The sequence below is a fragment of the Pinus tabuliformis genome, chromosome 7, assembly GCF_031772625.1.
Source record: "Pinus tabuliformis cultivar Carrire ecotype Pingquan chromosome 7, CPIR1, whole genome shotgun sequence".
In the NCBI taxonomy this organism is placed as follows: Eukaryota; Viridiplantae; Streptophyta; class Pinopsida; order Pinales; family Pinaceae; genus Pinus; species Pinus tabuliformis.
In genome coordinates, this window is record NC_142293.1 from 837,100,051 (window position 1) to 837,126,866 (window position 26,816).

The 26,816-nt window shown below is 36.4% G+C and overlaps 1 long non-coding RNA gene across 1 annotated transcript; it reads left to right on the top strand.

Annotated features, from left to right (window-relative positions):
* The first annotated feature begins 6,253 nt into the window (after positions 1–6,253).
* On the top strand, positions 6,254–7,590 carry LOC149250226 (uncharacterized). The gene is made up of 2 exons (XR_016265933.1): positions 6,254–6,887; positions 6,974–7,590. It is a non-coding gene; the product is annotated as an uncharacterized LOC149250226 (long non-coding RNA).
* The last annotated feature ends 19,226 nt before the right edge of the window (positions 7,591–26,816 follow it).

Below are 26,816 nucleotides of genomic sequence, written 5' to 3' on the forward strand. Positions count from 1 at the left end.
ACAGACGATGTCATCTTTAACGTCCTGGAGACATGGCCGCCGAAGTGGCGTGCTCTAGACAAGGCAGAGATAGAGAAGTCGACAACACAGAGAAAGAAAAACGAGGCCAAGCTGCGTATTGCATAGTTGGAAGAAAAGAGAAGGAAAGAGGCAGTGGCAGAAAAAGTGCAGGCAGCGCGGGATGCTGCACAGATAGCAAATGAGTAGGAAAAGGCCGCAGCAACAGCACAGGAGGTAGCCGCGAAGGCGCGCAAGGGAAAAACATCGCCTTCGCATGGGCAGGAAGTAGAGGAAGAAGAGGGAGGCATGGACCCACAAATCGCATTAACACAGTTGAAGCGCCAACACCCAGCCGAGCAGACAAGGCCGTGAAAGAAGGTCAAGGCATCGAAATTGTCTATTGACCCAATCACCCTAACCAAGGGTGATCTGCACAAAATCGGCGAGACCGTGCGTGATGTCATCTCCAAGGCCCTCCAAAATTTCATGCAGGAGAACCAAATTGTGTTGGGGGCCCTCGGAGTGCAATTGCAAGAATTACAGGTGCGCCCTCCTCAGGTTAGCACCCTTTTACCCAACCTCGCAGTCGAAACAACGACAACGGAACAAATGTTGCGCGCACGGATGACAAATACCATAGTGCTATCGGAAGGGGCACTAGTGACAACAAATGAGGTCGACAGGCCTACGATCAATGTGCTGAAGTGTCTCGGTATCAATATGGTTGCACTCCCGTGAGAGACCTTATATGTTTTGTAGAATGGAATAACCACAGACCTGCGAGCTAGGGAGAGTTGTGCACTACACGTCCTCAAGGAGCAGAAAATAAATATGGAACAATTGAGCTTGTAGCCGACGAAGTGGTGTCGCAGAATCAACAATTGGTATAGGTAATAGACGCAACTTGCCAAAGTGTCCTAGAGCTGGCCATCCCAGCAAACATACCAGCAGAGGCGCGCATCTACAGGTTAGCAGCAGGGGTGCGTGAGGTGCGGGAGGAAATGAAAAAGGTTCAGTTGGCGCTGAACCTTCATATCACTGAGCTGCAATTAAAGGCACATCCGTCCACCCCTCTGGAAGTCAGAGAACAGTGTGCTAGCGCTATCACAACGGGACTAGACGAAATTGGCAATGCAATGCGAGACTGCACCAACATGTTGGAAGAATATTTTGAGGTCCTCACAAATCTACAGGAGGACCCCAACATCCAGCGCTTAGAGACAAAGGCACAATAACTCCAACATCAGTATGACAATGTCAAAAGAACTGCGCAGACGGTGGCCCTCACTCAGAGTCTCGTATGGATGCAACAAGCTAAAGCACTAAAAGAGCAGGTGGATGCAACATGACACAAGGAAGCAGCCCTGAAGGTGTGCGTTCAGCCTTGGATCGATGAATCCTTCACCATCACAGCAGAAATTGAAAGCAAACTTACACACATGTAGGGGATGCACGCACTGATGTAGAGAAGCACTTCTGACACAGAGGTCTTGGAACAACGTATGCAGTAGATCCAGCAAGCAGCAGCTCAGTGCGCTGCTAACCTTGCCGCAGTTTGAGAACAATTGGATGGACTCCATGCAAGGATCTCCATGCCGACATAGTGACTCGAGGGCAAGTCACGATGTTTGTGTTGGGGGCCTGTTGGGCATGGAATCCCCCCAAGGCATGTTTTGGGGCTTAAAGCCCAAGTTTTGACCAAATCTTTTTGTAAAAGCTCCACGAATTGCGGGCGCGGGGTGCGAAAGTATAATAGAGTCACAGGGTTGTCCACCCTAGTTTTTTTAATGTAATGTCAGTTAGATAGACTTACCCATGGTCCGCAGACCATGGGATTGTATAAATAGAGTGAGGCTATAAGTGTAGAAAATAAGGAGTGAACTAATAGAAGGGAAGCATGAGAAGTCGGAGTGATTGAGTTGAAGTGTAAAGTGTGTCTATGAGTCGTAGAGTAGGAGAAGGCTCTGCAGCTGAGTGCGCAAAGGCCTAGTAGTCCGCAGCTGAGTGCGCAGACCCCTGCAGTTGAGTGCGCAGGGCAAGTTGAGTCTGTAACCGTTGGGAGAATCAATAAAGAGAATTTTTGCTATAATTCTGTGTATATTTTCCTGGTTTTATGCATGATTGGATATAATTTGCAAGTATGTTGTTTATTTACTGCGCGATCATGTATGAATGTTTTGTATTGCTAATTATAACTTAAAGACATTCAAGTAGGCGAAGGTGATTAATTAACACTGGAAGATAAGTAAGATCTGGGGTAATAGCACAGAGCATGGCACAAACCCTAGTTAGGGCTTCTAGAAGGTAGTGTATCAAGCCGCAAGGAACAGGAAGCGCATGAGGCGCCCTGCGCACAGGAACAACCAGAGAACTAGTCATACCTCTCAGACATCTCAAGGGTGCGGAAACCTGGTTCTAGCACCCTCCCATACTACTTCAGATGAGACCTTAGTCTGTGCTCCGCGAACTGTTGCCGAAAGGGCCAGTAGTACAGGGATTTGTTTGGCTAATTAACTCTGAACCTAGGTCAGGCCCCAACAAGCCAACACTTTGGAGGATGAAAATATTAAGAATTGGTACAATGCATTGAGAAAGAACTTCCCAGGAGATGAGGTGGGTCCCTCCTAGTTTCCACAGATTTTATATGTACAAATGGAGGAGATACAACAAGTAGAAATTTCTCAAGTGAACACTCCAATGCCTAGAAGGAGGATTAAACATGATCTAATGGGGGGGAATAGTGGAAACTTTAAATATGATTTGATGTGCAAAGGTGCCATTGATGTAGATAAATAGAGGAAACAAAGAGAGGAGTAAAAGAGAAGGCTAGAGGTGAAGATTCAGCAAGAAGTAAAGTGCAAGAGAGAGAAGAAGCGCTCACAAAAAGAAGATGAAGAAAAGAGGAAGCAAGGTGACCTGCTTATAAAAAATTAGGAAGTAGAGGAAGAATAAAGGAGTGTAGAAATTCCCACTGTAGATCAACAGATTATGCAATATACTAAACCAAAATACAAGATCTACTTCTACAACAAACTTGCAGAAGCTTAATCGAATATGAGTAAGATCAATTAGAACACATATAACTCAGAATGAGAAATCAATCACACATCAATACAGAAGAATAACCCAGGGAAAGCCTCAGCCTAAAACTCCAATATCTGTATTATCATACAAGTGGAAATATGTTCAAATTACAAAAACAATCGGCTCACAAGCTATCCTTCTCTCTCTGCAATCAACCAATACAGCTCACAGACTGAATAGACACAAGATATGCTTTCCCTCAGCCCTCCAAGTCTCATGTTTCCTTGTGCAGTTTTTCTTGGGGTCCAATGATGCCACCTGTGTGATTGGCCTCATCACACACTCACTAAACTGAAGAAGTAACTGCGCAATCTCCAAGGAATGAATTCCTTCTGCATGCAATAGATATCCTCCAAGGAATATTCCTACAACTGATAGTACACTATCCCATCATCTGATCTCAACTAGGTCTCTATCTAAACTGACATGCATGAGCTATTTATGAGAGAATATTCAGTTATCTGAAGTGCAGCAGTTACATGCATGCATGCATTAACTGACTGAACTCACAATTAGTTCAACAAACTATTTGAACTAATCTAACTGGACTTAACTCAGTTAACTTAGCTAACTAATTACAACTCATCTTTATCTCTTTAACTAAGGGATAAATTCCTCAATTAATGGAGAAACTATTGCATGTCCTCACATAGACGTCATGTTTGATTTTCTACAACTAATGAACTCAAGATGAATTAATTTATTATTTTACAAACAACTGCTAAGATCAAATTCGAATTTTACTTCTCTATTTTAGTTCAGTGACTAACTAAAATAGGAAGGTATCCCGAAATGCTATTTATGGCAGTGCTATTTTTAGCACTTCTATATTTAGCATTTCTTGTTGCTATTTTCAACAAGGAGAAGAGTAAACAAAGGAGAACAATAAGAGCAGTCACATGAGGAAGAAGTTGCACAAATAATGGATGAATAAAAGATGGCCTAAGAGATAGAATCAGATATGGAAGAGGATGTTATTGAACCCGTTGCTGATGAACCAGACACTGTCAGAACCTCCTCTTACCGGTGGCCATCTCCCATTCAACTAAATGGGAAATGTCCCTCCACCAAATGATAGGGCCATGAATGTATGTAATGTTACCTTTGATCAATTGAAGAAAAGGATTGTGCAAGAAAGGCAGAGGTAATTCCCAAATGATCCTGAACATCAAGTCTCCATATACACTAAGAATTTAATAGCAGTTAATACCAGGATAAACCCCTGAGCAGTCATGGCAGCAAACGTCACTTTCATGGTAGCAACACAAGACAACTCAGAGAATCTTATGAGCGATAATGCGTGCTTAAGAAAGGAGTTAGTTGCGGCACAACAATAGGTAGATCATCTCACTCTAAGAATCAATAATTGCCTTCTACCAGTGTCAGCACAATGGAGTTATAGTCAACAATACTTGAAGAATTGGGGCCAATGGAGGACACAATGAAACAATTATATAACGAGATGATTCTCTTGCATGAGGTAGTGGCACCCCTGGTTGGAATAGGAAAGAAATCTCAAGAGATCCTGAAGCTCCTAAAGGTGGTAAACAAAGTTGTAGATTTGATATAGGAGTGGGGTATCAAGTATCTGAATGTTCTAGAGCTATTGGTCAAGCAGGAAAAAATTGCTTCTGAGATGGACATAGTATAATTAAGACTCCATATTCAGAACTACACCCATCTTGATGAACAAGCGACCAACATCGTAGTTTCTTATGATCAATTGCATAACGATTTGGAGTCCCTGGCACAGGGACATAGAATGCCTTATGTGGATTTACTTGGAGAGATAAGAGGCAAGGAATCCATCACACGGGAGATAAAGTAATTCATGCATGAGATAAAGTAGTTCAACAGAGAAAAATAAGAATCTAGAAACAATATATATAGGCTCTCCTTTCAACTTGATATGTTTAAGTCAATAATTTTTGTATATTAATCGCTAAACAGTAAATTTGTTTTTCATACGAATTATAGACATAAGCTGTATAATAACATTCTATACATTATCATATATTTTTATTATAATACTTATTATAATTATGGACAAAAGCTCTATATGTTTACTAATGGTGTGGTTTTCCTAGTGATAAACTAGTAATTATGAGAATGTATCTCTTTTATTAGATAATATAAAATTATCGCCTAACTTTTAAAAAAAATTATAATTTATATAAGTAAAATTATTAAATTAATATAGTAGTATTTTATTTCTTTTATAAAGAAGATTTTTTAAATGACACCTCTCACGTGTAAAGATAACGACTTTATTCATTTATGCCAAGCTAATTTTGTCTTGTGTGACGTATATGGCTTAGAAAAGTTGATAAACTAAACTAAGTAGAAGGCAACTATATAGGTTAACATATTTAAAATAATGAAACAAGGTTATATAACTCGCTGCTGGCTTTTTTTTATTATTATTGAATTTTGAAAAGTACAAAAACATATTGTTTATTATTTGGAAATTTACAATACATTAATTAGGTTTATAATAGTTAAAAAGTACTCAACAATAATAAGAAGATAAATGTGTGAGGTGGATAAGACTACTATTTAAATTTACAAGTTTCAATGTTATCTCGTATAAAAATTCTGTCAATTAAAAATACAAATAATAATATATAAATATTATTTCTCATTGATTTCTATTTTTATACAATATTATAATTGCACAGATACATTCGAATACGCTAAGCATAAATATCACAAATATTTTTTCAGCAAATAAATATCACAAATATATTTGTATTGCTAACTCTGTAACACCAAATCCAACCTTTCTCACCTTGCATCAAACAACGGTGATCGTTGATCGTTGTTAGGAATGTGGGCATATAGATTTGAAGACATGACCATATTGCCTTCATTCATCAATCTATAATAGGGGTGAACCATTTGAATACCAAGTCCTGAATTTTGTACTTCTCTTTGGTTGACATCAAAGTACTGTAACAGACATTTCTAAATAAACTATTTACTCGAACATAAAAATAAATATAAATTTCTCTTTGGTTCACATCAAAGTACTATAACAGACATTTCTAAATAAACTATTTACTCGAACATAAAAATAAATAAATTTTATATTTACCCCTATGCAATCAATACAACCTGCGCAAATACGGTTTGATATGACATTATTAAATTGTCTTTATAGTATCTGGTAGGTAGATCTCTAAGTATTTCATCCCTCCGATGCACAATACATAGTAATCAATATCAATTTAATTTTTGTACACGACTCCAGAAAGTTCATGTGACCCGGGACACTTGGCATCTCCTGCGCTGTGCGATTGATCTTTGTGAATCCAATTGTCCGCAACAACAAGGGTTTGTTGCGTAACCAACTCCCCTACTCTGCGTCACAATCGAAGTCATTTGGGTTTTTCGCTTTCAGGTTTGGTTGCTCTGCAACATGATGAGCATTTCTCCATGGCGATGAGGGTTTTCGTTTACCAAAACCTCGATGTTCTGCAAGCTGCTACATGAACCATCCCTTGGTAAGTTATGCCCTATCCTCCTCAAGATTATGGTTTCATTCATCAACGTTTTTCTAGTAGCACAAGTATGAATACCCAAATGGTTTCCTGGACTGTGCAAGTGGTTCCTACTAACTTCGGCTTCTTATCCTTGGACGGGGACGAGCTTGAAAGCAAATTTTCTTTCCCAGCTATTGATTGTGATTACTATCCGAATATCGGGTTCTGTCTTTTAACTAGAGAGAAACATATTGTGAATCTAACCCCAAGTTCTTGGTTAACTATGCAAGTGAGCATTGTAGCTCCAAATCCACATCACAGGTATTTTAAGGTTAATTGTTCTGGTTTCTTTTAACATTTAGTAACAATAATCAATGAAGTTCCTCCTAACACGGTTTCTTGTTCAGGTTGCAGGGACACCTTCTCCCAGAACCTTCTCTCTTAACAGTTCGGGCCTCCGAAGCAGCGTTTTCTTATCTTCTTTTCTTTGTTGCCATTCAAGTTGGTTTAACACTAAACCCTCAAGGGATTTTACCACTTAACAAGCACTCTGGTTGCTTATCTACTTAGCATGTGGCTGGCTGGCTGTAGCATTACCATGGTTTTCTGGGTTGTTGTGTTTTGATGGCTTTCTCGATTAGGACCCAGATGGGTGACCCAATTTCCTTTTTAATGTTAAACATTTGAACACATATTGTGATATAAATTATTGACTCCTTCCGTTACATAGAATGCTATAATATATATAAATATTAGGTTTAACGGAGGTTTTCCGTCATTCCCTACGGGAACAGGTCGTTACCTGGTTGTTTAAATAGCCCAGCTAAGGTTATGTTCATTCTTTTAATTCCTGGTTTGATTTACCCAGGTTCTAAAGATATCCTGCAATCACAAACTTGTATATTTTCCTCTGGAGACAGTCCTTGCATCAAGGAAAAGGGTTTTTAGTCGGGAACAAAATGGTTTCATGTATAACATTGGTTGCGTTGACTAGTTTAATAATTACTACCATTTCTTTGATTCAGTTGCTCTACTTGAAATGTTATATAGAATTTTCGATTATCACGGAATGAACTTTCTCCTTACAAGGTCTGTGTATTTGTTTTTAAATTAAATACTATATACTGGGTGATGAAACAAGCTTCTTTCCATTTGATCATGTATGCATGTACAGTCTATCGTTTTTACAGTTTTGTTTAGGCAATGATTATTGAGAATAGTTAGGTTTTCTCTTGACTCTAAGGTCAAAGGCTCGCCTATTCTTGATTCTTTTCGATTATGCAATTATTTGGTTCTATGCAGGTATGCTGGAACTTTCTGATTTTTTATTCACATCTTCTATTCGTTGTCTGAATTTTAACAAGTGACCACACAGTGTAGTAACTAAACCTTCATTTCAAGTACATGGACTCATCAATTTTAATCTGAGTCACGAAAAGAAGAAACATTTGTTGCCCAAGCATAGAATGAATTAACAGTAGTCTTTGCAATCCTCATTTCATTTGATTACAGTAACCTAACAACACTAAGAATTACCAGCGTTAATAATAATTGAGACATAAGAAAGATTTAAGTACTTATATGTTCATTGTCTCGTAGTCAGTGGTTCCTCTTCAGGTAGATCTCACCACCCAACCGTGAGTCTGGCAATTACATCCACACTCTCCCCCGAGCTTTTCCTCCTCCAAACAATATTTATAAGGTTTGTCTCAGTATGGGTATCTTGAATCATCGGGACTAGCTTTCCACTCTCCCCCGAGCTTTTCCTCCTCCAAACAATATTTATAAGGTTTGTCTCAGTATGGGTATCTTGAATCATCGGGACTAGCTTTCCAGCATCAAGTCACATACCCTCATAACTATACTCCAGATTTTCCCGTTGTTTATTTCACCCAGCTCAAGGAATTTCTGATGGCAGTGCTCAACCCTTTTGACTAGTCTAATCCTTTCCTCTTCTTAATTCTCCAGCCCCCTAAGCCTTCCTCGAATTCTCATTTTGATTTTGAGGAGACAAGTAACCACCTTAACTGTCTCAGGAGGTTAAAAACTATTTTCAGTTCTTGAAAATGCTTTAATTCTTATTATGCATTATTTGTAAATTGTTCTGGCTTACTCAGCCATAGTTCTTTAATGTTCTTATCGAACATATGCTGACAAAATCATAACAGTAAATAGAAGTAATAAGTAAAACAGTAACACAAGTTAAATGTCCATATAATGTGGGGTGTTTACAAGTACCTTGCACAAATTTAATCATTTCAAATAAGAGTGCTGAACCCTTTTGACTAGTCTAATCCTTTCCTCTTCTTAATTCTCCAGCCCCCTAAGCCTTCCTCGAATTCTCATTTTGAGGAGACAAGTAACCACCTTAACTGTCTCAGGAGGTTAAAAACTATTTTCAGTTCTTGAAAATGCTTTAATTCTTATTATGCATTATTTGTAAATTGTTCTGGCTTACTCAGCCATAGTTCTTTAATGTTCTTATCGAACATATGCTGACAAAATCATAACAGTAAATAGAAGTAATAAGTAAAACAGTAACACAAGTTAAATGTCCATATAATGTGGGGTGTTTACAAGTACCTTGCACAAATTTAATCATTTCAAATAAGAGTCGAACCAAGTACATTTAAAATAAATAACTTTAAATATTATGAAAAAAAAAATATATATATTGTAATGTTAAACCATAGAAAAATTGTAAATTATTAGATCTAAGACTTTTGTGATCCATAATGTAGATAAATGTCTTTTAGATTAATCACATCATTAGGATTTGGTCTATGTTTCAAACCAACTAATGTGGTTAATCAATCGATCTTCAGGAATAAATAGCATGGATGCATCATTGCCCAGAAATTAGTTGTTAGTAAATTAGTTAATAAGATAAATAGATTACTATTTTAAAATAGGTTGCTAAGAATGTTGTAGTCTCATGAGGCGGAGGAGTTGCCTGGAAAGTTATGGAAATTTTGGTCATATTTAGAGAAAATCCGGCAAGGATTTTTGCAAGTCCAAATTATAGTTGTTAAATTTCAAAATTTTAGGTGTTCTAGACGTTTTTAATGGTGTTGAATCCATTTCCATCATCAAAAACACGATTCAAACGCTACCCCTACATGATTTTTTGAAATTTTTTTGCCCGGATTGAGGCCACTTTTGGCCGTCCGGGCAATTCCTCCGCATCGGTAGACAACTCCAGAATGTTGTAGTCTAACGAGGCGGAGGAGTTGCGTGGAAAGTTATGGAAATTTCGGTCATATTTAGAGAAAATCCGGCAAGGGTTTTTGCAAATCCAAATTATAGTTGTTAAATTTCAAAATTTTAGGTGTTCTAGACATTTTTGATAGTGCTGAATCCATTTCCACCATCAAAAACACGATTCAAACACTACGTCTACAAGATTTTTTGAAATTTTTTTGTCCGGATTCCGGCCACTTTTGGTCGTTCGGGAAATTCCTTTGCCTCGATAGACAACTCTAGAATGTCGTAGTCTAACGAGGCGGAGGAGTTGCCTCGAAAGTTATGGAAATTCCGGTCATATTTAGAGAAAATCTGGCAAGGATTTTTGCAAATCCAAATTATAGTTATTAAATTTCAAAATTTTAGGTGTTCTAGACATTTTTGATGGTGTTGAATCCATTTCCACCATCAAAAACATGATTCAAACACTGCATCTACAAGATATTTTGAAATTTTTTTGCCCGGATTCCGACCACTTTTGGCCGTCCGGGCAATTCCTCCACCTCGGTAGATGACTCCAAAATGTCATAGTCTAACAAGGCGGAGTAGTTGCCTGGAAAGTTATGGAAATTTCGGTCATATTTAGAGAAAATCGGCAAGGATTTTTGCAAATCCAAATTATAGTTGTTAAACTTCAAAATTTTAGGTGTTCTAGATGTTTTTGATGGTGTTGAATCCATTTCCACCATCAAAAACACGATTCAAACACTGCCTCTACAAGATTTTTTGAATTTTTTTGCCCGGATTCCGACCACTTTTGGCCATCCGGGCAATTCCTTCGCCTCGGTAGATGACTCTAGAATTTCGTAGTCTAACGAGGCGGAGGAGTTGCCTGGAAATTTATGGAAATTCTGGTCATATTTAGAGAAAAGCCGGCAAGGATTTTTGCAAATCCAAATTATAGTTGTTAAATTTCAAAATTTTAGGTGTTCTAGACCTTTTTGATGGTGTTGAATCCATTTCCACCATCAAAAACACGATTCAAACATTGGCTCTACAAGATTTTTTGAAATTTTTTTGCCCGGATTCCAGCCACTTTTGGCTGTCTAGGCAATTCCTCCACCTTAGTAAGTGACTCCAGAATGTCGTAGACTAACAAGGCGGAGGAGTTGCTTGGAAAGCTATGGAAATTCCAGTCATATTTAGAGAAAATCCGGCAAGGATTTTTGCAAATCCAAATTATACTTGTTAAATTTCAAAATTTCAGGTGTTTTAGACGTTTTTTATGGTGCCGAATCCATTTCCACCATCAAAAACACGATTCAAACACTACGTCTACAAGATTTTTTGAATTTATTTTGCCCAAATTCCGGCCACTTTTGGCCTCCGGGCAATTCCTCCGCCTTGGTAGACGACTCCAGAATGTCGTAGTCTAACAAAGCAGAGGAGTTTCCTGAAAAGTTATGGAAATTCCGGTCATATTTAGAGAAAATCCAGCAAGGATTTTTTCAAATCCAAATTATAGTTGTTAAATTTCAAAATTTTAGGTGCTCTAGACGTTTTTGATGGTGTTGAATCCATTTCCACAATCAAAAACACGATTCAAACACTGCCTCTACAAGATTTTTTGAATTTTTTTTGCCCGGATTCCAGTCACTTTTGGTCGTCCAGGCAATTCCTTCGCCTCAGTAGACGACTCCAGAATGTCGTAGTCTAACGAGGCAGAGGAGTTGCCTGGAAAGTTATGGAAATTCCAGTCATATTTAGAGAAAATCCGGCAAGGATTTTTGCAAATCCAAATTATAGTTGTTAAATTTCAAAATTTTAGGTGTTCTAGACGTTTTTGATGGTGTTGAATCCATTTCCACAATCAAAAACACGATTCAAACACTGCCTCTACAAGATTTTTTGAAATTTTTTTGCCTGGATTCTGGCCACTTTTGGCCGTCTGGACAATTCCTCCGCCTCGGTAGACGACTCCAAAATGTCGTAGTCTAACGAGGCGGAGGAGTTGCCTGGAAAGTTATGGAAATTCCAGTCATATTTAGAGAAAATTCGGCAAGGATTTTTGCAAATCCAAATTATAGTTGTTAAATATCAAAATTTTAGGTGTTCTAGACATTTTTGATGGTACTGAATCCATTTCCACCATCAAAAACACGATTCAAACACTACCTCTACAAGATTTTTTGAATTTTTTTGCCCGGATTCCGGCCACTTTTGGTCGTCCGGGCAATTCCTCCGCCTCAGTAGACGACTCCAGAATGTCATAGTCTAACAAGGCGGAGGAGTTGCCTGGAAAGTTATGGAAATTCCGGTCATATTTAGAGAAAATCCGGCAAGGATTTTTGTAAATCCAAATTATAGTTGTTAAATTTCAAAATTTTAGGTGTTCTAGACATTTTTGATGGTGTTCAATCCATTTCCACAATCAAAAACACGATTCAAACACTGCCTCTACAAGATTTTTTGAAATTTTTTTGCCCCGGATTCCGGCCACTTTTGGTCATCCAGGCAATTCCTTTGCCTCGGTAGACGACTCCAGAATGTCATAATCTGACGACGCAGAGGAGTTTCCTCGAAAGTTATGGAAATTCTGGTCATATTTAGAGAAAATCCGGCAAGGATTTTTGCAAATCCAAATTATAGTTGTTAAATTTCAAAATTTTAGGTGTTCTAGACATTTTTGATGGTGTTGAATCCATTTCCACAATCAAAAACACGATTCAAACACTGCCTCTTCAAAAAATTTTGAAATTATTTTTCCCGGATTCCAACCACTTTTGGCTGTCCAAGCAATTCCCCCGCCTCAGTAGATGACTCCAGAATGTCGTAGTCTAACGAGGTGGAGGATTTACTTGCAAAGTTATGGAAATTCTGGTCATATTTAGAGAAAATCCGGCAAGGATTTTTGCAAATCCAAATTATAGTTGTTAAATTTCAAAATTTTAGGTGTTCTAGACGTTTTTGATGGTGCCGAATCCATTTCCACCATCAAAAACACGATTCAAACACTGCCTCTACAAGATTTTTTGAAATTTTTTTCCCTGGATTCCGGCCACTTTTGGTCATCCGGGCAATTCCTCCACCTTGGTAGACAACTCCAGAATGTCGTAGTCTAACGAAGCGAAGGAGTTGCGTGGAAAGTTATGGAAATTCCGGTCATATTTAGAGAAAATCCGGCAAGGATTTTTGCAAATCCAAATTATAGTTGTTAAATTTCAAAATTTTAGGTGTTCTAGACATTTTTGATGGTGCTGAACCCATTTCCACATCAAAAATACGATTCAAACACTGCCGCTACAAGATTTTTTGAAATTTTTTTGCCCAGATTCCGACCACTTTTGGTCGTTCGGGCAATTCCTCTGCCTCGGTAGACGACTCCGTTAAGAATTATCTATTAAAGTATTATAAATTTAATTAAAATATCGTTGTTAGAAATAAATAAATAAATAAATATATATATATAAATTAATTTTAATAGAAAAAAATTCTAAATTAATTAAAATAATACTCTATTAAATTTGTTTAAAAATATTATCCATAAATAGAAAAATTTTAATCAAATTTCTCAACAAAATTTTATTTTAAAACATAAATAAATCATATAATATATATTAATATAAATAAAAGGTTGATAATAATATGAAAAATGATAATATATAAATCGTGAGTGAATATTTGTAAAAGTGTAAACAAAATGTTAATATATATATAAAACTATTAAAAAGTTTTATTTTTGCTATTTTATTTTATTTTTTTAATTATTAATAAATTAATAATAAATATTAAAATTTTAATTTTAATTTTTTGAATGCAATTTTTTTATATTAATAAAATTTAAGTGAAATATATAACAATCTTGTTTTGATCATTTAATTAAATTTAATAAATTAAAATATAATAATTTATAAAATAAAAATAAAAATTTATGATAATCATTTTATTATAGAAAAATATTAAGAAATATAATAATATAGAAAATTAAACTAATAAATTATATAAATATATATTTTTATATATTTTGAAATAAATATAAGAATTTTTTAAAAATATTAAATTAATATAAATATTATTTAAATATAAAATATGTAATAGAGATAGAAACTATATATATAATTATATAAAATTTAATGATAGATTATAAAAATAATTATACAAAATTTAATAATAGATTTTCTATCTCATCTATATATATACTTGATGCATCAATTTATATTTTATTTAGTAATCTATATTTTATAATAAATTAATTAATTTTTATTATTAAAAAAATTATACATATTTAATAAGATTATATATTAACTTGTGAATTCAATACACATAATTATAACTCAAAAAATTATAATAACTTTAAAATTTCGTATTTATTATTTTATTAATTTAATTTATATTATTAAAAATATATACATTAGATTATTTTAATAATAAAAATTAATTTAATAATAAAGTTTTAAAAAATATGATTTTTGTTTTCGAATAAATAAATAGTTTGTTAGGGTAATTACATATATTAGTTGTTTTTAGTGAGATCTTTTGGAAGTTTTTTTGTGAGTTTTACTGGTCTAATTTCTCTAAAATCTGGTAGGAATTTATTGAAATCACAAACTTGATGAGCAACCTTTACACAATCAAAGTGCCCTAAAAAAAAATTAAAATACTTAATCCAAAAAATCGCATTAAAAATAATTCCTTACATTTATAAATATTAGATTATAGAAACGTCAATACAAATATTAAGGGAAGTCATATTTATCATTATGAAAGTAAATGTAAATGTGTCTTGGCCTTGGATGTAGAATCACAATAGTTCATTCCCCGTGAATAAAAACAAATATGAAAAAAACTTGATTCGATCCGGATGACCAATACTTTTGCACTGATTTCATCGCAATTGCAATGGGCAATCGCACAAAAACAAATATTGCAAATAGACTTCATAAAACCATAGATGACATTTAAATGCACTTATCATGAACCAAAACATCAATATGATAATTCATTTACTTTTGCGCATATATGTAGTTTGTGATTTGGTTATATGAAAACTCATTCAATGGTCCTCTTTCAAACTAATTATTATTTTTTTTAATTTATTATAATTAATATTTTTTTGTAAGCTACGGTATAATCTTTTCTATTATATACACCCAAAATAACAATATATAAATTCGTTGGTGACCTCAACCCGCCCCGGAGGGAAACCGGGTATGTTGGTCACCTAGAGTCTGAGAATATCAACTTATCAACTATGCTGGTGCATCAACAGGTTTAAAACCAAAGCATCACCCTATCTACATACTATTTCTATATGCCTATCAACGATTACAGTTCAAAAAACTTGCCCACAAAAACTGGTTCTCTTATGCCTAGATGAGAAATCAATTGAAAACAGAGCAAAACAGTCAATCTACCATGAGTTCCTGCTTGATTTCCTCCTCGCGCTGCGCGGTGGTTATCTCCTTCAGCATGCCGCAGATTTCCTCCATTCTGCTGTCCTGCTTCAGGAGCGTGAGCTGCAGATTATTCATCTCCTTTTTCAAATTCGGTAGACCTTGAGCTATCTCCGTCATCTCTTCGGCGACCTGCTCCATGGCTTTAGCTAATAGATGTTTCACAACCCAATACATGTGCAGTGCTTGCTTATACAACGATAAGCGCCCCCTTGTATTCCCAGGGTCCGGAATGAGAATGCTCCATTCCTCCATTTCTGGATCAGAGGCCTCCTCCAGGACTTTATTTTCCAAGACATCTATAATCCTTCTGATCTCCTCATTGGTTCCTTTGATGTATGCTCTCTCTGCTTCCTGAGCTATCTGCTCTGTGGATCGACGTCCTCTTTTCTGTTGATTTGAAGCCGGTGTCTCAGTTTCATAACGGTCCGCTTGCCAAGTTCTCCCGCGACCCCTGCGCCTCCTGCCTTTACCTCTTCTGGAAGGTCTGCCCCTATTGTTACCCCTACTACCTTGCCCCACCTCGAAAGTCACCTTCGCCATGCACTCTTCCTTCCCGGTCTCCATTTCCCCTTCCCTGTGATTTCCTTCTTCTTCCTCCGTCAGCTCCTGCTCCCTCCGTATGTTCCTCACCTCTCCATCCTTGGACAGCCTTTCCTTCCTACCTCCCTCCGCCATAACTTCCTGCCTTCTTCTGAGACGATACCCAGGGTTTCTCTGCCAGACTGCTTCACTCTTCGCCACCTTTCCAATCTTCGATTTGTCAGGCTCACTATCTTCTCCTGCTCTTGTAGATATACCGCCACCTATCCTTTGCTTCACCGACTGATCGCCGCCGTTCTTCTCCCCTGCCATTTCCATAATTCTCCCGGTTCCTTGTCTTGGTTTTCGGTCTCTCCTGCATGCCGTCGTTACAAACCTTAAAATGATTACCCTGAGGTGTGGCTTTTGCTGCCGTGTACTGCACCCCATCATATCCTTGTGCAGTTCTCTTTTCTCCACCCCGATCGAGGTCAATTTATTATAATTAATATTATTTTAAAATATTTAATTATTTTAAAATTAATAATCTAATATTTATTTTTTTATTTAATATCATTGTAATATTTTAACATTGTTTATATTATTTTTTAATTTATTTTAAATGATTAGAGATTTTATTTTTACCTCTATTTTATTTATTTATTTTTATGTTTCTTAAGTAATTTTTTTTTTATATTGATGAAGATTTTATTTCATGTCTTTTTTGTTTTCTTGGATGTTTTAGATAACTTTGCCACATATAAATTATAGTTATTAATTCTTTGTGTCGAAAAAGAATATATGGTTCAAATTTTATTGATAAAAATAACTTAAATAGATTTGTTCGTCAATTCTACATCAAAGATTGAGCAGAAGCATATACTCTACACCAAAGATTGAGCACAACAACCAAACTCCAAATAAAAGAGTTGATTTTTGAGGAGACTCAAGGGTAATAATCAATCAAGTGATTGGAAATCTTTTCTAGACGATTATTTTCTAGCATGATCCATCCTTGCTCAGATCTCTCATGAAGCAGAGGGATTCCAAAAATTGATGAGATATCTAAACTCCAACTGATTCATCCTTCCTCGTGCAAAGCTTTGGTCTGGAATTCAGAAACAAAGAGTGAGCTCAATAATTGTCAAATATTGTGATCTGACTCCTTTCTTTCTTCAACCATTGAAGATCTTGACACACACACCAACATAGACTAGTTCCAATATGTATGAGATTCACAGTCAGATATTGATCGTGCATATGATGTGTATATGTTTATTGTTAACTTGTCTTTGCAAGGTTTTTCACATGGTTGTTTCTATGACCCTATTGTGGATTGGTTAGAGGAACCCTACCTATCGAGTCCCATTGCTTATACTTAGTTCCTTCATACATTTAAGAAAACTTTTTATAGAGGAGAGCCGAAGAAGTGTTGTTGTGGTGTCTTTTTCCAGGTAGAGAAATTAGTAATTTTGCACCGTTGTGCTTGCTCTCTATGCCTTCGTGCTTCCTCTCTATGCCTTCATGCTTCCATGCAGATGTTTTGCTTGTTTATCTTCCTCACTACATTTCATGTTTTTTCGGTCATACACGATCATATATTTCAACTTATAGGTTGGGATAAGTGTCTATGGATGCATTGGAAATTCCATTTCACTTAGTCCCAATCTTCTAAGTTATTACTATAGGTTAGGTATGTTGCATTTATTTAGTTGCATTGCATTGTTTTCTTTGCATCTTCTTGTTTCTTATGCCTTATCTCATTGTTGTTTCAATATTGTTTTGGTTTCAGTAAGACTTTGCATGGAAGTTGGTTTCGAGCTTTGAGATGATGTGGCTAATTATTGGGAAAGAAAAATTGTAGTAACGTGCAAACCTTGGCTAACCTGCTACCCTTTTTATTCAATTTAGTCTCATATCATTTATATTCGATGATGTTTGGATGGAAAATACAATCCATTCAACTAGAGAACCATAAGAAACCATCATGCTCGTATCTATTTAGGATATTTACTTCTAGACTCGGTTTTGTTTTTTGAATAATGTTTCTCCCGCCTATCCAATTGGTTAGAGAAAGTCAAGGGGAAAACCTATAGTGATCAAACCATCATCAGAGGTATATATACCCTTCTCTAAAGGAGAAACCTCTCATGCTCTCAATAAGTTAGGATCCCTCTTGTTCCCCAACAAAATAATAAGTACCTAAGAACAATTCTTTGAATGAAATAAAATAAAGGGTGAAGGAAGAGAAAGGCTTCCTACGCAGAGAGGTGAAGCAAACAACTTCGTCGGGGTACTCCAGGGTCGTTGGTAGCAAAGAAACACTTGAGTTCCTGAAGTGACTCCACTAGGATACTGTCAAGGCCTGCTAACAATGAAGCAAAACCAGAAATGAAAACCCACACTCTGATTATCTTTAACTCGCAATTATATATTACCCTTATCCTAGATCGAAACAATAGTGATATGGTTAGCTTTGCGTTGTGTTACACCGAGTAAAGGAATGGAAGAGACTATATCTTTAACCGAGTGGAATGGGGAAGCTAATGTAATCCAATGAATGAATCAATATTTCCTGAAGGACTTAGACTGAGTGTGTAAAAATAGGACCAAACAAAGAAGCTAGAGTTCTCCCAATTTGTCACCAAGTGTTGTCACTGAGACAATGACCCTCAAATTTTTTTTCCTAATTCAATTTTGAAGCCTATGTGAACTGTCATTTCAAGCCATATTATGTCACCTTGTTATTTATTCATGTTTTTCTAAGTTTCGACTATCCTTGCAATGTTCCTAAGTGTCATTTTCCCTCTTAAGTCTAAGTGTCCTAATAGTCATCCTCTTATCTTTGGAAACACTTGCGTTATCCTTCTAAGATAGAAAACCACTAGATTTATTTGACTTAGTGGCTATCTTTGTCCTCTTGACATGCATGACACACAAAATCAAGAAAAACACAACTTTCTCCTAGAGAAAGTGCGCTTTCCCAACTTACTGCTTACAAAAGGAAATTGTTTGTGGAAACTGCGCCCTCCAATGCAAAAGTGCACTTGTAATTCTCAGTTTGGCACACTTCTTCCACTCAGTTGAGCACACTCCTAGTCAATAAGGAGACTGCAATCATTGTTCTCAGTGACTGTGTCCTCTTCATTCCCAGTTAGAGCACACTCCTTGACATCAGTAACTACACCCTCTTGTGATTCATGCATGCACCCTTCCTTATTTGTTTGTTGGGCACACTACTAGAAAATAGGAGCCCACTTCACTTCATGCAACTAACTCACTCATTAGTTGACAAGCGGCATTAATGCATAAACCTGCATTACATATATAATATGTTTATAACCAACCCAACTCACCATTCATTCTCACAATCATTCCTAAATCTAGGTTGGGCACACTTTCTCACATCAAGGAGTTTTCTCTTCAATCTTGATCACAATTGTGTGGTTTCTCAATAAGTTTTGATTAATGTCGTTCTTTCTTTCTTTTGTTATTTTTGTTGTCACTTTTTTTTCCTTATTGGCATTTCAGTTCATTTCAGACAATTTAGTGGCGTTTTCATCCATAATTCCTATTACAAGTGTCATCTTTCTTTCACAAGTGGAATTTCTTCTGACTCTTCGCATTCCATGGCCTTTCACCTTTTGGTCGTGATTGTAAAAAATCTTATAAACACTTGCAGACCCTTCCTTTCATTGTTATTGTGATCGAAACCTGTTGTTGGTCTTTACTTAGCAAATTTTAGCCCATCTTTGAGCAGAGTGCACTCTCGGAGAACATTGACCCACTGTCTTTGAAAATTGTGCCCAACAAACCAAGCCTCCTTTCAGAGTGCATTTCCAAAGGACAAGCATCCATTGTTTTGGAAAACTCTGCCCCAGCAAGAAGTGGCTCCTCTCTTGAGCACACAACACACCAACAAGCATTAGGCTTCCCTCTTGTTCATTGTTTGTGAGCTCTGTGCCCTCACTAGACCTTCAAGAGCACATAACACACTTTTAAGCCTTAGTGTCCCCTCCTTGTTCCTAAAGACTATGCCCTATGCCCTTCCAACCTTTCCCTCTCTCTCTTTGAGCGCATATCACATCCTCAACCCTCAACTAGGCCTTGTTTATCCATTGTTTTCACGACATGCACCCTCCTCTTCTCATGATGCATTTTTCACTCCCAGTTGTTGGTTAAGTCATCTTTTCTCACCATTGATAGGCTAGTGCTCTCAACTGGACTTGATCTTCCCTTCGTCATTGTCTTTTGAATAGTTTGCATGTGTTAGATAGGGAATTTCTTGAAAATAATTATTGCCGCCATGAGTACATGTCCACTTGTAGGTGTTCTAGATATAAGTTATATTACTCTCTCATCATCTTTCGGTACAACTACTCCTACCACTTGTCAAGCTACCTCAAAAGAAATCTCAGAAGCAAGTACTTAGGAGGTAATGGAGATCTTCGAGCCTACAATTCCTATTGTTGCATATACACAATCTTTCATAGAAAAATCCCTTGAGGTCTCATGGAAGGACATCGAATATGCTTTCATGCAAAATAAATTCCCTGAAAACTTGGAGGATAGGGAATTTTACATCAACATCAAAATATCTAGAATACATAGGTTTGGATGCAGATTCCCCGTTATGCATTATGTAGAAGCCATTGAATGTATCATATCACACATGGATAACAAAAATTTGGTCCTATGCAATGAAATCAGTGGTGAGATTTCCACTACCATTTCCACGACATGCATTTTTATTATAAGATGGTAAAGCTTGGAGAATATGAAAACATTCAGTTTTATGCAACATGGGAGAATATCAATACTAAAGAGATCATCAAATATTGGTGCCAAGACCCAGGGAGATTTCATTGGAGACCATGTGCAGTCTACCCGACAAGAACTTTGAGAAAGGTCTATCATTATATCATAGCCATGTGTTGCAGATTACATGGACGGAAGAAGTATTCGAGGAGAATTGGATTTTCGTTCTCAACTTGGTTGTCACAAGAGGTAGAGTCTTCATTTGGGCAGATATCCTTTCTTATGAAATATAGTATCATGTATGGCAGGCCAAAGTAGCCTTACTAGCAAAGAAAGCACCAAAATTCTACATGTCTGCTTATTTACTAAATGGGATTTGTGCTCGATATGCCTTCAGTGGGATGAAATAGAACTGGACTCCACAGGAAAAGTTGCCTGTCTTTTTCCATTGCATACTATTATTAGAGACTATTGGATTCCATTAAAGACCAAGTGTAGTCTACCCAACAAGAACTTTGAGAAAAGTCTATTAGTATCTCATATTCATGTGTTGTAGATTACATGGACGGAAAAATGCAAAATTCTTCGAGGAGAATTGGATTTTCTTGCTAAATCACAAGAGGTAGAGTCTTCAATTGGGAAATTATCATTTCTTATCAACTATAGTTTCATGTATGGCAGGCCAAAGGACCCTTACCAGCAAAACAAGCACTAGAATTTTACATGATGGCTTATCTGCTAGATGGGATCTGCACTCGGTATGCCTTCAGCAGGAGTAAATGGATCTAGACTCCATAGCAAAAGTTGGTTGTCTATTTCCATTGGAAACTATTATCAAAGACTAGTTTCCAAGGAGTTTATGACCAACTGGTGGAACATTTATGTGCAGTACTTTACCAGATGATCTATGAGATTGATCCTCCTTGCATGACCAATTAGGTGAAGGAGGCATTGTATGATATTGCATTGTTTCGGGTGCTAGACAACCTTTCACCTTATGTCAAGGTATGTAACCAATAAGGTATTTTTGCAGGAGGTAGCCTATCAGCGGAATAACTAATTTTTTGCACAACTCCATAGAACGAAATATGCTCCTTGGTCAACTCTTCCTTTCGGATTGGACTTTATGAGCTAAAGAGACTCAAGGTGGCTAAAACAAGAATTGAATAACTAAAGCGCCTTCATTTCAGAACTAGGATTTTTCATAGATATGATCCTAGAAAGGTGTGTAGGAAACATTGTGATATGATACAATACACCTAGCAATATGTACCAATGTCTACTTTAGAGGATGAAAAGATTAAGAATTGGTAAAATGCATTGAGAAAGAACTTCCCAGGAGATGAGGCAGGTCCCTCCTATTTTCCACAGATTCTATATGTACAGATGGTGGAGATACAACAAGTAGAAATTTCTCAAGTGAACACTCCAACACCTAGAAAGAGGATTAAACATGATATAGTGGGGGGAAATAGTCGAAAGTTTAAATATGATTTGATGTGCAAAGGTGCCATTGAGGTAGATAAATAGAGGAAACAAAGAGAGGAGTAAAAGAGAAGGCTAGAGGTGAAGATCCAGCAAGAAGTAGAGTGCAAGAGAGAGAAGAAGTGCTCACATAAAGAAGAAGAAGAAAAGAGGAAGCAAGGTGACCTGCTTATTCAAAATTAGGAAGTAGAGGAAGAAATAAGGAAAGGAGAAGAGTAAACGAAGAAGAACAATAATAACAGTCACAGGAGGAAGAAGTTGCACAAATAATGGATGAAGAAAATATGGCCTAAGAGATAGAAGCAGATATGGAAGAAGAGGATGTTATTGAACCCGTTGTCGATGAACCAGTTACTCTGTCGAAACCTCCTCTTACCAGTGGCCATCTCCCGTTCAACTAAATAAGAAATGTCCCTCCACCAAATGATAGGGCCATGAATGTATGTAATGTTACCTTTGATCAATTGAAGAAAAGGATTGTGCAAGAAAGGCAGAGGTACTTCCCAAATGATCCAGAACATCAAATCTCCATATATACTAAGAATTTAATAGCAGTTAATACCAGGATAAACCCTCGAGCAGTCATGGCAACAAACGTCGCTTTCACGGTAGCAACACAAGACAGCTCAGAGAATCTTATGAGCAATAATGTGTGCTTAAGAAAGGAGTTAGTTGCGGCACAACAATAGGTATATCATCTCACTGCAAGAATCAACGGTTGCCTTCTACCAGTCTCAGCACAGTGGAGTTATAGTCAATAATACTTGAAGAATTAGGGCCAATGGAGGACATAATGAAACAATTATATAACGAGATGATTCTCTTGCATGAATTAGTGGCACCCCTGGTTGGAATAGGAAAGAAATTTCAAGAGATCCTGAAGCTCCTAAAGGTGGTAAACAAAGTTGTATATTTGATATAGGAGTGGGGTGTCAAGTATCTGAATGTTCTAGAGCGGTTGGTCAAGCAGGAAAAAATTGCTTTTGAGATGGACATAGTACAATTAAGACTCCATATTCAGAACTACACCCATCTTGGTGAACAAGCGACCAACACCGTATTTGCTTATGGTCAATTGCATAACGGTTTGGAATCCCTGGCACAGAAACATAGAATTCCTTATGTGGATTTACCTGGAGAGATAAGAGGCAAGGAATCCATCACGTAGGAGGTAAAGTAATTCATGCACGACATAAAGTAGTTCAACAGAGAAAAATAAGAATATAGAAACAATACATATAGACTCTCCTTTCAACTTGATATGTTTAATTTGATACTTTTTGTATATTAATCACTAAATATTAAATTTGCTTTTCATAAAAATTATAGACATAAGCTATATAATAACATTCTATACATTATCAGATACTTTTTATTATATTACTTATTATAATTATGGAAAAAGGCTCTATGGTGTGGTTTTCCTAGTGATAAACTAATAATTATGAGAATGTATCTCTTTTATTAGATAATATAAAATTATCACCTAACTTTTAAAAAAAATTATAATTTATATAAATAAAATTATTAAATTAATATATCTCACGTGTAAAGATAATGACTTTATTCATTTATGCCAAGCTAATTCTCTCATGTATGATGTATATGGCTTAGAAAAGTTGATAAAATAAGTAGAAGGCAACTACATAGGTTAACATATTTAAAATAATGAAACAAGGTTGTATAACTAGTTTTTTCTTCTTCTTCTTCTTCTTCTTCTTAATTATTGAATTTTGAAAAGTAAAAAAACATATTGTTTATTATTTGGAAATTTACAATACATTAATTATGTTTATAATAGTTAAAAAGTAGTCAACAATAATAAGAAGATAAATGTGTGAGGTGGATAATACTACTATTTAAATTTACAAGTCTCAATGTTATCTTGTATTAGAATTCTACCAACTAGAAATACAAATAATAATATATAAATACTATCTCTCATCAATTTCTATTTTTATACAATATTATAATTGCACAAATACATTTGAATATGCTAAGAATAAACATCACAAATATTTTTTCAGCAGATAAGTATCACAAATATATTTGTATTGCTAACTCCATGACACCAAATCCAACCTTTCTTGCCTTGCATCAAATGACGGTGACCATTGTTAAGAAATGTGGGCATATAGATTTGCAGACATGACCATATTTCCTTCATTCATCAATCGATAATAGGGGCGAACTATTCGAATAACAAGTCATGAATTTTGTACTTCTCTTTGGTTGACATCAAAGTATTGTAACAAACATTTCCAAATAAAATAAATACCCGAACATAAAAATAAATAAATTTTATATTTACCATTATGCAATCAATACAACCTGCACAAATAAGGTTTGATATGACATTATTAAATTGGCTTTATGGTATCTGGTAGGTAGATCTTAAGGTATTTCATCCCTCCGATGAACAATACACAATAATCAATATCAATTTAATTTTTGTACACGACTCCAGAAAGGTCATGTGACTCGGGACACTTGGCATCTCCTGCACTGTGCGTTTGATCCTTGTGAATCCAACAGTCTGCAACAACAAGGGTTTGTTGTGGTAACCAACTCCCCTACTTTGCGTCGCACTCGAAGTCATTTTGGTTTTTCTCTTTCAGGTTTGGTTGCTCTGCAACATGATGGGCGTTTCTCCATGGTGATGAGAGTTTTCGTTTACCAAAACCTCACTCTTCTGCAGGTTGCTACATGCACCATCCCTTGGGTAAGTTATGCCCTATCCTCCTCAAGATTATGGTTTCATTCATCAACGTTTTTCCAGTAGCGCAAGTATGAGTACCCAAATGGTTTCTTGGATTGTGCAGGTGCTTCCTGCTAACATCAGCTTATTATCTTTGGACGAGGACGAGTTTGAAAGAAAATGTTATTTCCCAGGTATTGATTGTGATTACTATCAGAATATCGGGTTCTGTCTTTTCACTAGAGAGAAAAAGATTGTGAATCTGACCCCAAGTTCTTGGTTAACTATGCAAGTGAGCATTGTAGCTCCAGAGCCACATCACAGGTATTTTAAGGTTAATTGTTCTGGTTTCTTTTAACATTCAGTAATAATAATCAGTGAAGTTCCTCCTGTAGAATTTCTCACTGTAGATTACCTTATAATGCAATATACTAAAGCAAAATACTTGATATACTTCTACAACCAAACTTGCGGAAGCTTAATCGATTTTGAACAAGATCAAATAGAACACATATAACAGAGAATGAGAAATCAATCACACGTGAACACAGAAGAATCCTCTTGGGAAAGCCTCAGCTAAAAACCCCGGTCTTTGTATTATCATACAACTGGAAATATCTTCGGATTACACAAAGCTTTAGCTCACAAGCTATCTAGCTCTCATACAATCCCTCAATGTTGCTCATAGACTAAATAGACACAACATATGCCTTCCTCCAGTCCTCCAAGCCTCATATTTCCTTGCGCAGTTTCTCTCGGGTCCTCTAGTTGCCACCTGTGTGAATTGACCTCTCACACAACTCACCAAACTCAAAAGTAACTGCGCAATCTCCAAGGAATGAATTCCTTCTGCATGCAAGAGATATCCTCAATGGAATCTTCCTGAAACTGATAGTACATTGTCCCATCATCTGATCTCAACTAGGTCTCTGACTTAACTGACATGCATGAGTTATTTATGAGAGAATATTCAGTTATCAGAAGTGCAGTAGTTACATGCATGCATGAATTAACTAACTGAACTCACAATCAATTCCACAAACTGTTGGAACTAATCTAACTGGACTTAACTGAGTTAACTAAGTTAACTAGTTACAACTTAAAGTACAACTCATCCTAATCACTTTAATTAAGGGATAACTTCCTCAATTAAAGGGAAAACTGTTGCATGTCTTCACATAGACTTCATATTTTATTTTCTCCAACTAATTAACTCAAGATGAATTAATTAATTATTTTTCAAACAACTGCTAAGATCAAATTCCAATTTAATTCTCAATTTTAGTTCAGGGACTAACTAAAATTGGAATGTATCCCAAAATTCTATTTATAGCAACGATATTTTTAGCACTTCTATATTTAACATTTCTTGTTGCTATTTTCAACACTCCCTCTCAATAAGAAAGGGATTATCTGTCACCCGAATCCTATCTTTTTGGAACTCGAACTTGCATTTTGACAATGCCTTAGTCAAAATATATGCATCCTGTTCCTCGGTCGAAACATACAGCAACAACCTGATCCGCTTCACCACACAGTCTCAAAGATGATGATACTGGATATCGATGTGCTTGGACTTGTCATGAAATTATGGATTCTCAGAGAGTTTGATACAACTATGATTATCACAATAGATCACAGTTGGATCCATCCTTTGACCAAACAATCCAACTAGAATTTTCTGCATCCAAATGGCCTCACATGCTGCCTGACTGGAAACCATGTATTCAGCCTCTGCAGATCTAAGTGCAACTCGCCTCTGTTTCCTACTGTACCAAGAAACTGCAGTTGAACCAAGGTTGAAAATTCTGCCTGAAGTGCTCTTCCGGTCTGATGGACTCCCTACCCAACCTACATTTGTGAAGCCCTGAAGCTTCACTCCCTCTGTCTGTTTATACCACAATCCATACTGAGATGTGCCTCTGAGGTATCTCAGCACATGCTTCATTGCCTTCCAAAACAGCTTGGTAGGTTGAACCATAGCTTGACTCAGCTGGTTCACCGCAAAGCCCAAATCTGGTTGTGTGTTCACTAGATACATCAATGAATCCACAAGCTACCGATAAAGAGTAGCAGCTACTACCTCACCTGAAGTAGCATCCTCCTTCCTCCAGTTATTGGCTAGAGGAGTCTGCACGGGCTTGCACTTCT